The sequence below is a fragment of the Dendrobates tinctorius genome, unplaced genomic scaffold, assembly GCF_039654945.1.
Source record: "Dendrobates tinctorius isolate UK_male_01 unplaced genomic scaffold, ASM3965494v1 ptg000029l, whole genome shotgun sequence".
NCBI classification, from domain to species: domain Eukaryota; kingdom Metazoa; phylum Chordata; class Amphibia; order Anura; family Dendrobatidae; genus Dendrobates; species Dendrobates tinctorius.
In genome coordinates this window covers 51,262,398-51,275,432 of record NW_027361697.1, presented here as the reverse complement: position 1 = coordinate 51,275,432, position 13,035 = coordinate 51,262,398, and the positions used below count along the sequence as shown (strand labels likewise).

General features: G+C 43.3%; 1 long non-coding RNA gene across 1 annotated transcript; it reads right to left on the bottom strand.

Moving 5' to 3' along the window:
• Positions 1-310: 310 nt before the first annotated feature.
• Positions 311-660, bottom strand: LOC141085729 (uncharacterized). The gene is made up of 2 exons (XR_012231395.1): positions 506-660; positions 311-422 (listed from the first exon to the last, which is right to left on the bottom strand). It is a non-coding gene; the product is annotated as an uncharacterized lncRNA (long non-coding RNA).
• Between the last annotated feature and the right edge of the window lie 12,375 nt (positions 661-13,035).

The window sequence follows — 13,035 nt, the reverse complement described above, 5'->3', positions numbered from 1 at the left end:
ATGTTCAGGCATGAAGATCAATTGCTGATGTACTGGTACCCATATTGTTGACCTATGGAGTTTGGAAATCGGTTGCCGGCTGGGCTGGATACATATGTTATGGTCATGGGATCTGTCGTCTGGATTTCAGGAATTATCTTAAAGACTGTTGCTGCTGGATACATGTACTATGGTCCTGTTATATGTCGTCTGGAGGAGCATGGACTGTGACTACAGACTATACAGAAGAGAGATACGAAATCTGTGGGTCAACAAAAAGTTGGGAGAAAGTGAATATTCTTTGAAAAAGAGAGAAGTCCAGCTCCGAGAATAAAATCCAAAAAACTTTATTTGAAATCCATTAAAATGGTGATATGGCCGCTACATTCCTTGTACAGGTAAATCCAACCGGGATGTCCGGAAAGGAATTGCCCAGAGAGGACCTGGAATGTGAATATATAGGACATTATGATTAAAAATGCATAGTCATCTGAAACGCGTCGATGTTGAATATCATGTAACTTACAACGCTGATGCTGTTTTACCCTCTGCTAAGCACTTTCATTGAATAAAGAAAGAAGTTTGTTCACAAGTTTGTTGAGCTGGATTTTCATCTATTTTGAGGCAGTGAATATCGGCTGGTACGAGGGCAATGGAACTTCCGGCGCCTGGGAGGGGATCTTGGACATCTACGTGGAGTTGATGAAAAACCATGGACGAAAGGAATACAAAATAATTGCATTGCTAACCTGTTTAGTTGAATACAACCTCAGATCTTCACAGAAGCTTAGGTATTTTTAAATTGAAGTCTATTGCTTAGGTATTTTTAAATTGAAGTATATTAGAAAAGTTCTTAACTAGGGAATCACATTAAATGGAAGGTGTCATCCAGTTTTCCCCATATAAAACACGGCCAGTATCTTTAAGCCGTCTTTTACAGCATTCTAGAATGCTGCATATAAGTCCTCAATTCTTTTTGCCAGGCACAAAAAAGGCTTTTTATTATACTCACAGATGATGTTTTCCACTCCAATGGGGGTCTCTGGTCTTGATCTGACACCTCCTCTCTAAAGGGCCTGTCACACTAAGCGATATCGCTCACTAGCAATATCGCTATGACGTCACTGGTTTTGTGACGTTATAGCAATATTGCTAGCGTAATCGCTATGTCTGATACTTACCTCCGACTGGCTCCCCGGCTGGTTATCGCTGATTGTGCGAGAATGGCCTGGGCCGTTTCTCGTCGTCAGCTTTCTGCTGGGCTTCCTGTGGCGCCGACGAGCGACGCGTGGACGCGGGCGGGAGGACCTCAGGATTGCCTCGTCTGACAGGTAAGTAGCGACCCCCGACCGCTGCTATGTCGCTGGTGAGATCTGCCTGTGTGGCAGCTCACTAGCGACCACATAGCGATGCACCAGCGATCCATATCGTTGTCGGGATCGCTGGTGCATCGCTTAGTGTGACAGTACCCTAAGTGCAACTGAAAGGAGGAAATAGGTAAACCAGGGGAAGAGTCCTGAGGAGAGAAGTTGCATATTCCCAGTACCTTCTGGGATAAGTGAAGAGTCTCCAAGAGCTCAAAGAACACTGGATTTTGGCCATTGCAGCTGAAAGGAGGAAATTGGTAAACTAGGGGAAGAGTCCTACCAGCGTGCAAATTTTGGCACTTTTTTCACTGCTTTGATATCTCTTTAACAATAAGAACATGGAAGAGGTCAGTAGCCATTTGGTGAGCTGCATTTCTTGCTACATGTTCACAGACTTACCAGTGGAAAAGTCAAACTTTACTTGCCAGAAATGCAAGCTTGTGTCCCTGTTGGAGGAAAAGTTGCAAAATCTAGAAGAGAGGTTAGCTACATTGAAAATAATTAAGGGAGGTACAGAGTTCTTAGACAGAGCAGAAATATCTCGTCATGTTACAGAAAGAGAAGAAATTTGAAGTGCACCTGAAGAAAAAGAGGAATGGAAGCATGTGACCCAGAGAAGCAGGAGGATCAGGAGGCAGTCAGCACCCATACTGCTCAGAAACCAGTACCAGGCTCTTACGCAGGAGAACAATGAAAAAATACATCAGGATAAGACTTTGCCCACAAACAACAACCTTGTACGCCTTCAGAGTCCCCTTGGATGGAGAAAGAAAAAAGTTGTGAAGAAAAAATGGAGAGTTGTGGTCATGGGGGATTCCCTGTTGAGAGGAACAGAGGCCGCTATCTGCAGAACGCATATAACCTCAAGAGAAATGTGCTGTCTTCCAGGTGCAAAAATTAAAGATGTGTCTGACAGGATATCAGGACTCTTCAGACCTACAGATGACTACCCATTCCTGCGAATACATTTCGGGACAAATCACACCGTGAGAAACGACATGGAAACCATCTGCAGAGACTTTGAAAACGTATGTAAGAAAGTGAAAGAACTGGGAGCGCAGGTGGTCATCTCTTCCATCCTTCCAGTGGATGGCAATGGAACAAGGAGGTGGAATAAGATTCTGCAGGAGAACAACTGGCTACGTCGATGGTGCCGTCAGCAACGATTTGGATTTATGGATCACGGAGTGAATTACCTTTACGATGGACTACTTGCTAGAGATGGGGTGCACCTTGCGAAGACTGGAAAACATGTATTTGGTAGTCGCCTTGCTACACTCATAAGGAGAGCTTTAAACTAGAACAATGTGGGAAGGGAAGCAAAAGACCAGAAAAAGCCATATACCTGACAAATGCTATTGAGAATTCTGCTAGTAGAAGTGGAAAGGAAGAACAAAGACAAAAGAATCTAAATAACAAAAATATTGGAGAAAGAGAAAACAATCACAAACTAAAATGCTTCTACACGAACGCACAAAGCATGGGCAACAAACAAGGAGAACTGTAACTACTAATGCAGGAAAAGAAATATGATGTCATTGGAATCACTGAAACTTGGTGGGACGATACACATGATTGGAATACAAGGCTAGAAGGATACAACTTATTTGCAAGAAACAGACTTGATTAACGAGGAGGAGGTGTCGCATTATATGTTAGAAAAGCATATATCTGCACAGAGATTGAAGCTTCAGAGACGGGGAGTTCTGTGGAAACTGTTTGGGTAAGAATACAAGGGCAGAACAATGGAAAGGACACCATTGTAGGCATTTGCTGCAGGCCGCCTGTGCAAGCTGAAGATATGGATAAACTCTTTATGCATCAAATGGCCAAGTTCTCCAAAAAATATGACATAGTTGTCATGGGAGATTTCAACTATCCAGACATTTGTTGGGAATCTCTCTCAGGCAAAACTAACAGGTCAAGGAAATTCTTATCCTCTCTTGCTGACAACTTTATCTTACAAAAGATAGGGGAGAAAGCAAGGGGATCTGCTACCTTGGATCTAATCCTTATAAACAGGGAGGAAATGGTTGAGGAGGTAGGAGTGACTGGGACCCTAGGAGCTAGCGATCATGCTATTTTAGAATGTTGGATAACTAGAGGAGGAAGACCTGTGAAGACTCAGATGTCAAGGTTAGATTTCAGAAAGGCAGATTTTAAGGGACTCAGAAAGAGAACTGGAGGGATACAATGGCTGGATATCCTTAAGGACAAAAATGTCCAGCAAGGATGGGAAATCTTGAAAAATGAGATTCTCAAAGCATAATCATTAACAATTCCAAAAAGAGGGAAGAATTGGAAGCATTTAAGGAAACCAGGATGGATGAACACAGAACTTAAATACAAGCTAAAAAGGAAGAAAGAAATGTTTATCAAATGGAAGGAGGGAGACATATCTAAAGAAGAATATAATGCTGTCTGCAGAACCAGCAGGGGACACATCAGATTATCTAAAGCTGAAAATGAATTAAGGCTTGCAAGAGATGTCAAAAGCAATAAAAAAGGATTTGGGGGATATGTCAAAAGAAAAAGAAAAGTCAAAGATCCTATAGGATTTTTACAGAATGAAAATAATGAAATGGTAAGACAGGATGTTGAGAAGGCCGAACTTTTAAATTTTCACCACTGCTGCTGCGGCTAATGTTTTGGCATTGAGGAATTGATGGGCTGGAGGTTGGAAGTCTACAGCTGCAATGCAAACTGTGTGCTTCACTGCTGTCTTGGGGAAAAGTTCTCTTAAAGGGAATCTGTCACCTAATTTTCGGCCTATCAGCTGCAGCCACCGCCATCAGGGGATTATCTACAGCATTCCGTAATGCTGTAGATAAGCCCCCAATGAAACCTGAAAGATAAGAAAAATACGTTAGATTATACTTACCGGGGTACACCTGCACAGGAGCCGAGGGCGCAGCAAGGAGGAGGACATCATCGTATGAAGATGGGAGGCGCCGGATCGGACAGCAACACCCATTGGACCAGACCGAACGCCAGGGTGAGTATAATCTAAGGGTCCCATTTCACTTAGCGATGCACCAGCGATCCCGACAATGATACGACCTGGTAAGGATCATTGGTGTGTCACTAAATGATCGCTAGTAAGCTGCCAAACAGGCAGATCTCTTCAGCGACACAGCAATGATACGGCGATCCTCAGCAGTCGCTGGTACCTTGTCACACAGCAGCGATTCTGAATGATTCCAGCCTGCATCCCTGAGTTCTGCATCATTAACGAGGTCGCTCGTCTGGTCAAACACAATGATGCACGCTGGCCAGCAGGACGCCAATGACGAAGAAATGGCCCAGGACATTCGAGCACGATCAGCGATATCCAGTGGGGGGGCGGTCGCTGCAGCGTGTCACATGTAGCGAGATCGCTGGCGGGGTCACTGTTGCGTCACAAAATCGGTGACGCTTCAGCGATCTCGCTAGCAATCTCGCTATGTGAGAAGGGGGCATAACTTTTTTTCTTCTCTTTCAGGTTGCATCGGGGGCTTATCTACAGCATTACAGAATGCTGTAGATAAGCCTTTGATGGCATTGGCCGCAGCTGATAGGCTGAAAATTAGGTGACAGATTCCCTTTGTATAAAAGTATGTTTCGATACTCCACCAATCGCGGGTCCATTTCTAGGGCGGGAATCATCTGGCAAGATTTGGTTTTATAACATTGAGCTAATAAAGTGGCAAACCAGTAGTCAGCATTATTCCTAATCAAAACTATATGGGGACTTTGTTGCAGATAGTGCAGTAAGAAGGCACTCATATGTCGGGATCTACCATGAGGTCCAAGTCCATGCTGTGTTGGTGGCTGGGTAACAATGAGGCTCGCTTATTCCATGAACAACAGAGAGTGGAGGATTATCCATTATTCATCTGACAGTTGCTCGCCCATCATTTGTTCCTCTGAGCTTGCACCTTCGATAATAATTTGTCAGTTTTCACCAGCCCCCCTCGATCGCAGTAATCCACCCTCCCTTGGCACCCACCTGTGTGTCGACAGTCTTGAACTTAGAGACAATATTATCCCTTCCGCATCCTCCTCTGCTTCCTCCTCTTCTTCTGGGACCACCATTTCCTCCAGCAGGCTATTCAAAATCTGCTCCAGAAAATAGGTGACCGGAATAGTGATGCTGATGACAGCGTTGTCAGCACTAACCATCTTAGTAGCCATTTCAAAACTGTGCAGAAGGATGCAGAGGTACTCACAAACATTACAACCCACCCCACGTACACCTTGAACACCAAGCCTAATTCCCCTTCCACCACAGCCTCACTTTTTCCCAGTCATGTTGCTCAGATAGTGTGGTAGGAGCACAGTATTAGCAACAAAAAATTAGATTTTAAACTCTGCACCACCTCTGCAAATAGCTGGATTTGAATGACAGTAAATTCAAAGTTGAAATACGGCATGCTGTATCATGTTAGTCACAGAAAAAAGAATTGTCATGTCCCTTAGTGCATGACGTTAATAACAGAAGAATTTTTGTGTGGCCTATGGATCAGGCCTCTATAACACACTAGATGCTACAATCTTTATTTAAAATAGGTCCCTTACTGTATGACGTTAATAACAGAAGAATTATTTGTGGCCTATGGATCAGGCCGCTACAGCTTAATTTCAACACAAACATATGACAAAGTGTGATGCGGGTTGTCTAACCTTTTGCAAATGAAAAATTATAATTTTTTTAATGTGTCTTAGGTCTGCAGACAGGTTCATATCACTGCCACAAAATGACAACGTGGGATACAGCAGGCTATTTCACATTTAGCAACAGAAAAAATGATAGAGCGGGCATTCGGCGTGATGATCCCTGGTTCATGTGGTTTTGGCTAGCGGACCAGGGTGCCCGCTGACCCCCCGTGTCTCCACATTATACTGCATGTCTAGTTGGAGTTATTTGTTAATATTATTATTATTACACCTACTATATATTGAAATAAGATCTTGGAGATGGGAATACCCCTTTAAAGGTACTAGCCACTTTTTATATGGAGAAAACCTGGTGACAGGTTTCCTATATATTCACTTAGGTTTCAACAACTCCTTTAACTTCACATGTTGCTGATACATGTTTTATGTATTGACTTTATGACTAGGCCTATAGTACAGTATTTATGACACTCTATCAGAGCTTTATATTTACTAAACCATTAATGATATCTTGTCTTTTATTATTTTCTATAACACATGGTTGAAATCACAGGAGACATGCATTAGAAAATTAATGCTTTTGAAACTCAACAACGTGTGTAAAGCTTCCCAACATGCTATTACTTGTTTCATCTAATGAATGGCACTTTGTAAAGTCATCTAATGAAATGGGAGATGTAAAAAGCATTAAATGCAAGACTTGGCTTGCGTGTCCATAGGGAACATCAACCAACATGGCATCCACCTACCCTACCTCGCTGTTTCCTGACATGTATATATAAAGTATATATACAAATATATATATATATATATATACACTGTATATACACACACATACAGTGGGAGAAATAAGTATTTAATCTCTTGCTGATTTTGTAAGTTTGCCCACTGACAAAGACTTGACTAGTCTATAATTTAAGGGTAGGTTAATTTTAACATTAAGAGATAGAATATCAAATATAAAATCCAGAAAATCACATTGTATAAATTATATAAATTTATTTGCATTTTGCAGTGGGAAATATTATTTGATCCCCCTACCAACCATTAAGAGTTCTGGCTCCTACAGGCCAGTTAGATGCTCCTAATCAACTCGTTACCTTCATTAAAGACAGTTCTCTTACATAGTCACCTTTATAAAAGACTCCTGTCGACAGACTCAATTAATCAGTCAGACTCTAACCTCTACAACATGGGAAAGACCAAAGAGCTTTATAAGGATGTCAGGGACAAGATCATAGACCTGCACAAAGCTGGAATGGGCTACAAAACCATAAGAAAGACGCTGGGTGAGAAGGAGACAACTGTTGGTGCAATAGTAAGAAAATGGAAGAAATGGAAGAAATACAAAATAACTGTCAATCTACATTGATCAGGGGCACCATGCAAAATCTGACCTCATGGGGTATCCTTGATCATGAGGAAGGTGAGAGACAGGGGGAACATGTTAATTATCTCAAGGCAGCTGGGACCACAGTCACCAAGAAAACCATTGGTAACAAATTACGCCATAAAGGTTTAAAATCTTGCAATGCCAGCAAGGTCCCCATGCTCAAGAAGGCACATGTGCAGGCCTGTCTGAAGTTTGACAATGAACACCTGGATGATTCTGTGAGTGATTGGGAGAAGGTGCTGTGGTCAGAGGAGACAAAAATGTAGGTCTTTGTCAATAACTTAACTCGTCCTGTTTGGAGGAAGAGAATTGCTGCCTACGACCCAAAGAACACCGTCCCCACTGTCAAGCATGGAGGTGGAAGCATTATGTTTTTAAGGTGCTTCTCTGCTAAGGACACAGGACTACTTCACCGCATCAATAGGAGAATGGATGGAGCCATGTACCGTAAAATCCTGAGTGACAACCTCCTTCCCTCCACCAGGACATTAAAAATGGGTCGTGGTTGAGTCTTCCAGCAAGACAATGATCCAAAACATACAGCCAAGATAACAAAGGAGTGGCTCAAAAAGAAGCACATTAAGATCATAAAGTGGCCTAGCCAGTCTCCAAACAGTAATCTCATAGAAAACTTGCGGAGGGAGTTGGAGCTCCGAGTTGCCAAGCGACAGCCTCAAAATCTTAATGATTTAGAGATGATCTGCAAAGAGGAGTGGACCAAAATTCCTCCTGACAAGTGTGCAAGCCTCATCATCAACTTCAAAAAAGGTCTGACTGCTGTGCTTGCCAACAAGCATTAAGCATTAAGTCTTGTTTTCCAGAGGGATCTAATACTTTTTTCCTACTGAAAAATGCAAATAAATTTATATAATTTGTACAATGTGATTTTCTAAATTTTATTTTTTATTTTCTATCTCTCAATGTTAAAATTAACCTACCCTTAAAATTATAGACTGTTCATTTGTTTGTCAGTGTGCAAACTTACAAAATCAGCAAGTGATCAAATACTTATTTCCCCTACTGTAGATAGATACAATTCATTTAGTTGCCTACTTAATGCCATGATCGGCGTCCACTTACATCTCAAAAAGAATGGAGACACGTAATGCCACAGCGCGTCCATCATCTACAGAGTCAGAGGAGATCCGTGTCTTGTGTATTTATGTTCTTTATAGCAAATAGTAGCAGTGTTTTTTCCAAGCATATTTTGGAATTAGTAGTGCCAACATCTCTGCGGCACAATTCTACTGTTTTTGGCTTACAGATAATATGAATGTATGATTATTAGCCCTCACAAATTGGCAGTAAATTTAATACAACAATAACTACTTCTACGATGTGTTTTATAGTCGAGCTAAACAGCAGGTTCTAATAAAATGAACCATTATACTGTACAGGCTGGAATAGATGTCCGTGTACGGTGGAACAATGGATTAATTTTTACTGGTTTGACAGTAAACAACAAATTATTCTTTATGATTTTATGAAAAGTGAATTAGCATGAAAATTAGTAACACATTACTTAATATCAAGAGGGTTATTGACCTTTTGTAGAAAAAGGAACTAGATGAACTGTCTGTTACAGATTTAAAGGGAATCTTACAGTAACATCAATCCCATTAACCTCTCTACATGGGCGTGTAGATTATTGAAAGATAAATGGTTATTTCCAATCTTAGCCCCTCCCTGTCTATGATCAATAGCCCAATGTGTCTGTGATGTTGGTCGCCGAACAAGAAATCTAGAGTAGATCACCGCTTCCCTTTCTCGTGTAGACTAAGTTGCCCTGCTAAGGGAACTGGCTTCAGCAATCAGCAGTGTATGAATTTCACAGCCACACTGTACACCAAGACTTGTCCTCATTGATCTCCTTCCAGGTGAGTATCTTGGTTGGGGGCACATGTGGGCGGAACTTGTGCAGTAGGTCTTTAATCCCTTACCAGGGCACGTCAGTATGCAGATGGGAGAAAAGTGGTGATCCACACAGGTACTAGATGTCCTAGCTCGACACTAAAGATGAAATTAACCTTAGGAGGAATTGGCACGGAATAAAAAGGACAATATCATTGATACTGTATGGCGAAATTTATTTAAATAAATACACAAATAAATAATGGAGTACTCAGAGGTGCAGCAGTAATAAAATAAGAACAGCAACATCTCACATGCTCATAGCTCCAATTTAAATTTATTAAATTAGACTATATTAGAATAAAACAGTTATTGTAGTCTGATTGGAAATTCATTTGCTTATGTTCCCTCACAAAAAACAACTGAATGGTGGTATTTTAATGTAAAAGATTACAACAGATAAACGCCACAAAAGTATGAAAAACTGGAAAGATTGTTGTCTGAAATGTTTTCTCATTCCTCTTTTAGTATTTTTTTTTATTAATCAGTACAATACTTTAGGTATGCAGAAAGACAACTATGTACTGTATCAATCCTGCTGCTTGTAGCCCATGGTTAGATAACATACGGCAAAAGTCAATCCTGAACATTCCAGTAAATGCATACATTCATACATTTACTGGAAGATGCAGATGTGTGAAAAAGTGTTTTCCCCCTTCCTGATTTCCTATCCTTTTGTATGTTTGTTACACTTAAACATTTCAAACCACCAAACAAATTTAAATATTAGACAAAGATGACACAAGGAAACACAAAATGCAGTTTTTAAATCAAGACCTTTATTATTAATGGTAAAAGAAATCCAAACCTACAGGGCCCTGTGTGAAAAAAATTATTGCCCCTAAGCCTAATAACTGGTTGTGCCAGTTTTGACTTTGCAGTAAGTAATGAAAATGCCTTAAAACATTCTCACTCTCATTATTCTGGCATTTGGCAAATATTAATCGTTATGGTAATCCTAATTGACCTACAATGGGAAAGGTTTATTTTGATTTCATGTCAGATATTGAGAAAACAATGTGGAGTGCCCGCCAGGGACAGGGTTACTCATTACTGGGCCCGGTCAGTTCTTAAAGGGATGTGTCACGGCAGGGACCCGGTCCGTGCCCCTGGGCATCCAATAAAAATGATGGAAAAGGGAAATAATGGTTTATAAGGGATAATTTGTGATGCCACCTGTGGTCCTCGGCAAGTAAGGTGTTAGCCGACGCTGCAGATTCAGTCCACTGGGGCAGTTGCTGATGCAGCATAGTTGGTTCAGCTCTCCACAGGCAGAGCGATTCCCCAGGGCAGATTATGGGAGTTGTAGTGCAGGGCAGATGATGCAGCAAATAAACTGAGGACACAGCAGGGTACAGTCTTTACAGTTTTACTCACAGTTCTGTTGTAACAGTCCCCAGCCACGGTGCTGTGTCCTCCAGGCTTGTGGCCAGACAGCTCTCAGTTAGCTTGGGGTGTACGCTGCCTGGGCTCCCTTTGATGTTCCTTTCCTGGCCGTCTCACTACGCTGGCTACCACCTCTCCAGCCCTGCATCTTCACACACAGCGTCCTGAGCTAGCAGACTCGGATCTTGTCGGGCGACATTGGTCAGACCCCTGGACCCTATATGTCTGCCTTTTTGGCGAATGAGTGTGGGGTCGGCTGCGGCACTTAAAGATATTGCCACCTCCAGTTTCCTAGCTGAGTCCTTAGTTTCTCCACTAGTATTGGGGCCAGTCCCCTAACTGCGACCTGGTCCCTCCAACGACCATGCCGGTGGATGCGAGCCCCACGGATGGATTGCTCACTATCCGTGACTCTAAAACCTCTTTTTCCTCTCCTCTCTAGCTTTCCTTCCTTTCTTCTCTATCTTCACTCCGTCTCTCTCACTCTCCTTAGTCTGGAGACAAGCTGCACACAGCTTCAAACTCCACAAGCGACTCCTTCTCTCTCCCTCCTGACTTCTGTCCTCTCACACCACTCTCTGACTGACTGACTCTTGCCAGAACAATCTCTTTACCTCCACACTAACTCCTCCCACCAACTGTCACTCCCTTAAGCTCCACCCCTTCTCTACTTTCTCCACCCACACCCTCTATTTAACTCCCCATGGTCACATGGGGACGAGTGTTGGGTGCTGGTGTGTGAGTCCTGGCAGTGCTGCTTCCTTACTTGAGAGCAGAGTAGCACACCTCTGGATGAAGTGCAGTACTCTGTGGCGACTGAGCCCACTAAATGACATGCCCACCAGGGCCGTGGGGTACCCGGAATTGGACCGGACAGTTCTATGGGGGAGGTCATGGGGCCGTTATCCGTTTCCAAGACCCTGGCCATGTCATAAAATAGAGGATAGTTATGTGGTTTTTAATCGTGATGCCACCCGTGGTGTTCGGCAATGGGTGGCCGACGCTGCGGTTTTGGTCCACTTGGGCTGATGGTGACGCAGCAAACATGGTTCAGTTCCTCCCCACGGGTAGAGTGGGGTCCCAGGGCAAATATATTTGATTGTTCAGATGGTGGTGAATGTTGGGTGCAGAGAATAAGTGAAGGACACAGAGAGGTGCAGTATTCTTTACCTTTTTTTGAAAGTAGATGCAAACTGGGGTACCAATTACAGATGACAGATTGAGCCCAGCTTGCCTGGAGGCATTCAGGGAATCTACCCTGCCAGGTGGGGTTGGGGACCTTCCTTCTGCACTCTTTTTTCGGGTCCCTGCTGCTTGTAGCTAAGCTGCCGCCCTCTCCTGCGTGATGGTTTCTAACATGTATGGCAGACAGCGTGAGCCTATATCATGGGCACTGTCCTTTTCACTATCAGCCCCGGGCTCTTGGTCTGCTGCCATACCTTCTGGTGTTCGGTGCGGCCAGTGAGCTTGCAGTGCCCTGCCCTCAAGATTTGGCTCTCAGGGCGTTCAGGACCCACCCAGCCAATGACTCTGGCATTCCTTTTTATCAGCGCTCTGCTCTGGGGTCAGCTATATGCAATTTAGTTCCCTAGAGTCCTTGTCTCTGTTCCTGTCCCTTCCCTCTCCACAGACCAACTGCCAACTCTCCTCTCTCACTGTCCTGTCATGAGCTCCAGATGGCTTCCATGATAACTCTCCTGTTTACTCTCTCAGCTGACTTCTTTCTGACTCACTAAACCCACCTGCTGGCCAGAATTTATATGGAAGCTCCCCTTTCTGGCCTAGAGCAGGAATTGACATGTACACTGTGTTACCTGGCATGGGGACCCCCCCGCCTCCAGGCATGACATCACGCCTTAGAGGGAGGCAATGTCACCATGGCAACTGGACTCTGGGATGCCACACATGCATATGTGTCTTTTTATATATTGTATGTAAACTTCTGGTTTCAACTGTATACAGTGCAGAAAATAAATAGTATTTGATACACTGCTGATTTTGCAAGTTTTCCCTCCTACAAAGAATGGAGAGGTCTGTACTAGAGTTGAGCAAAACGGGTCGGTCAATTTCAAAAGTCGCCAACTTTCGCAAAAGTCGGGTTTCATGAAACGAAACCCGACCAAAGCGTGATGTCGGCCACGAGGTCGGCGACCATGGCGCCAAAGTCGCGTTTCAAAAGATGCTTCCAGCGCCCAATGCTGGAGGACGCACACTGTGGGCAACGCGATGACAGACAGCGGTCACCACCATCTTTGAGAAGGGCATGCAAGTGATTGGCTTGCTTTGTGTGGCGTCACAGGGGTTATAAAAGGGCGTGCACGCCGACCGCCATCTTACTTCTGC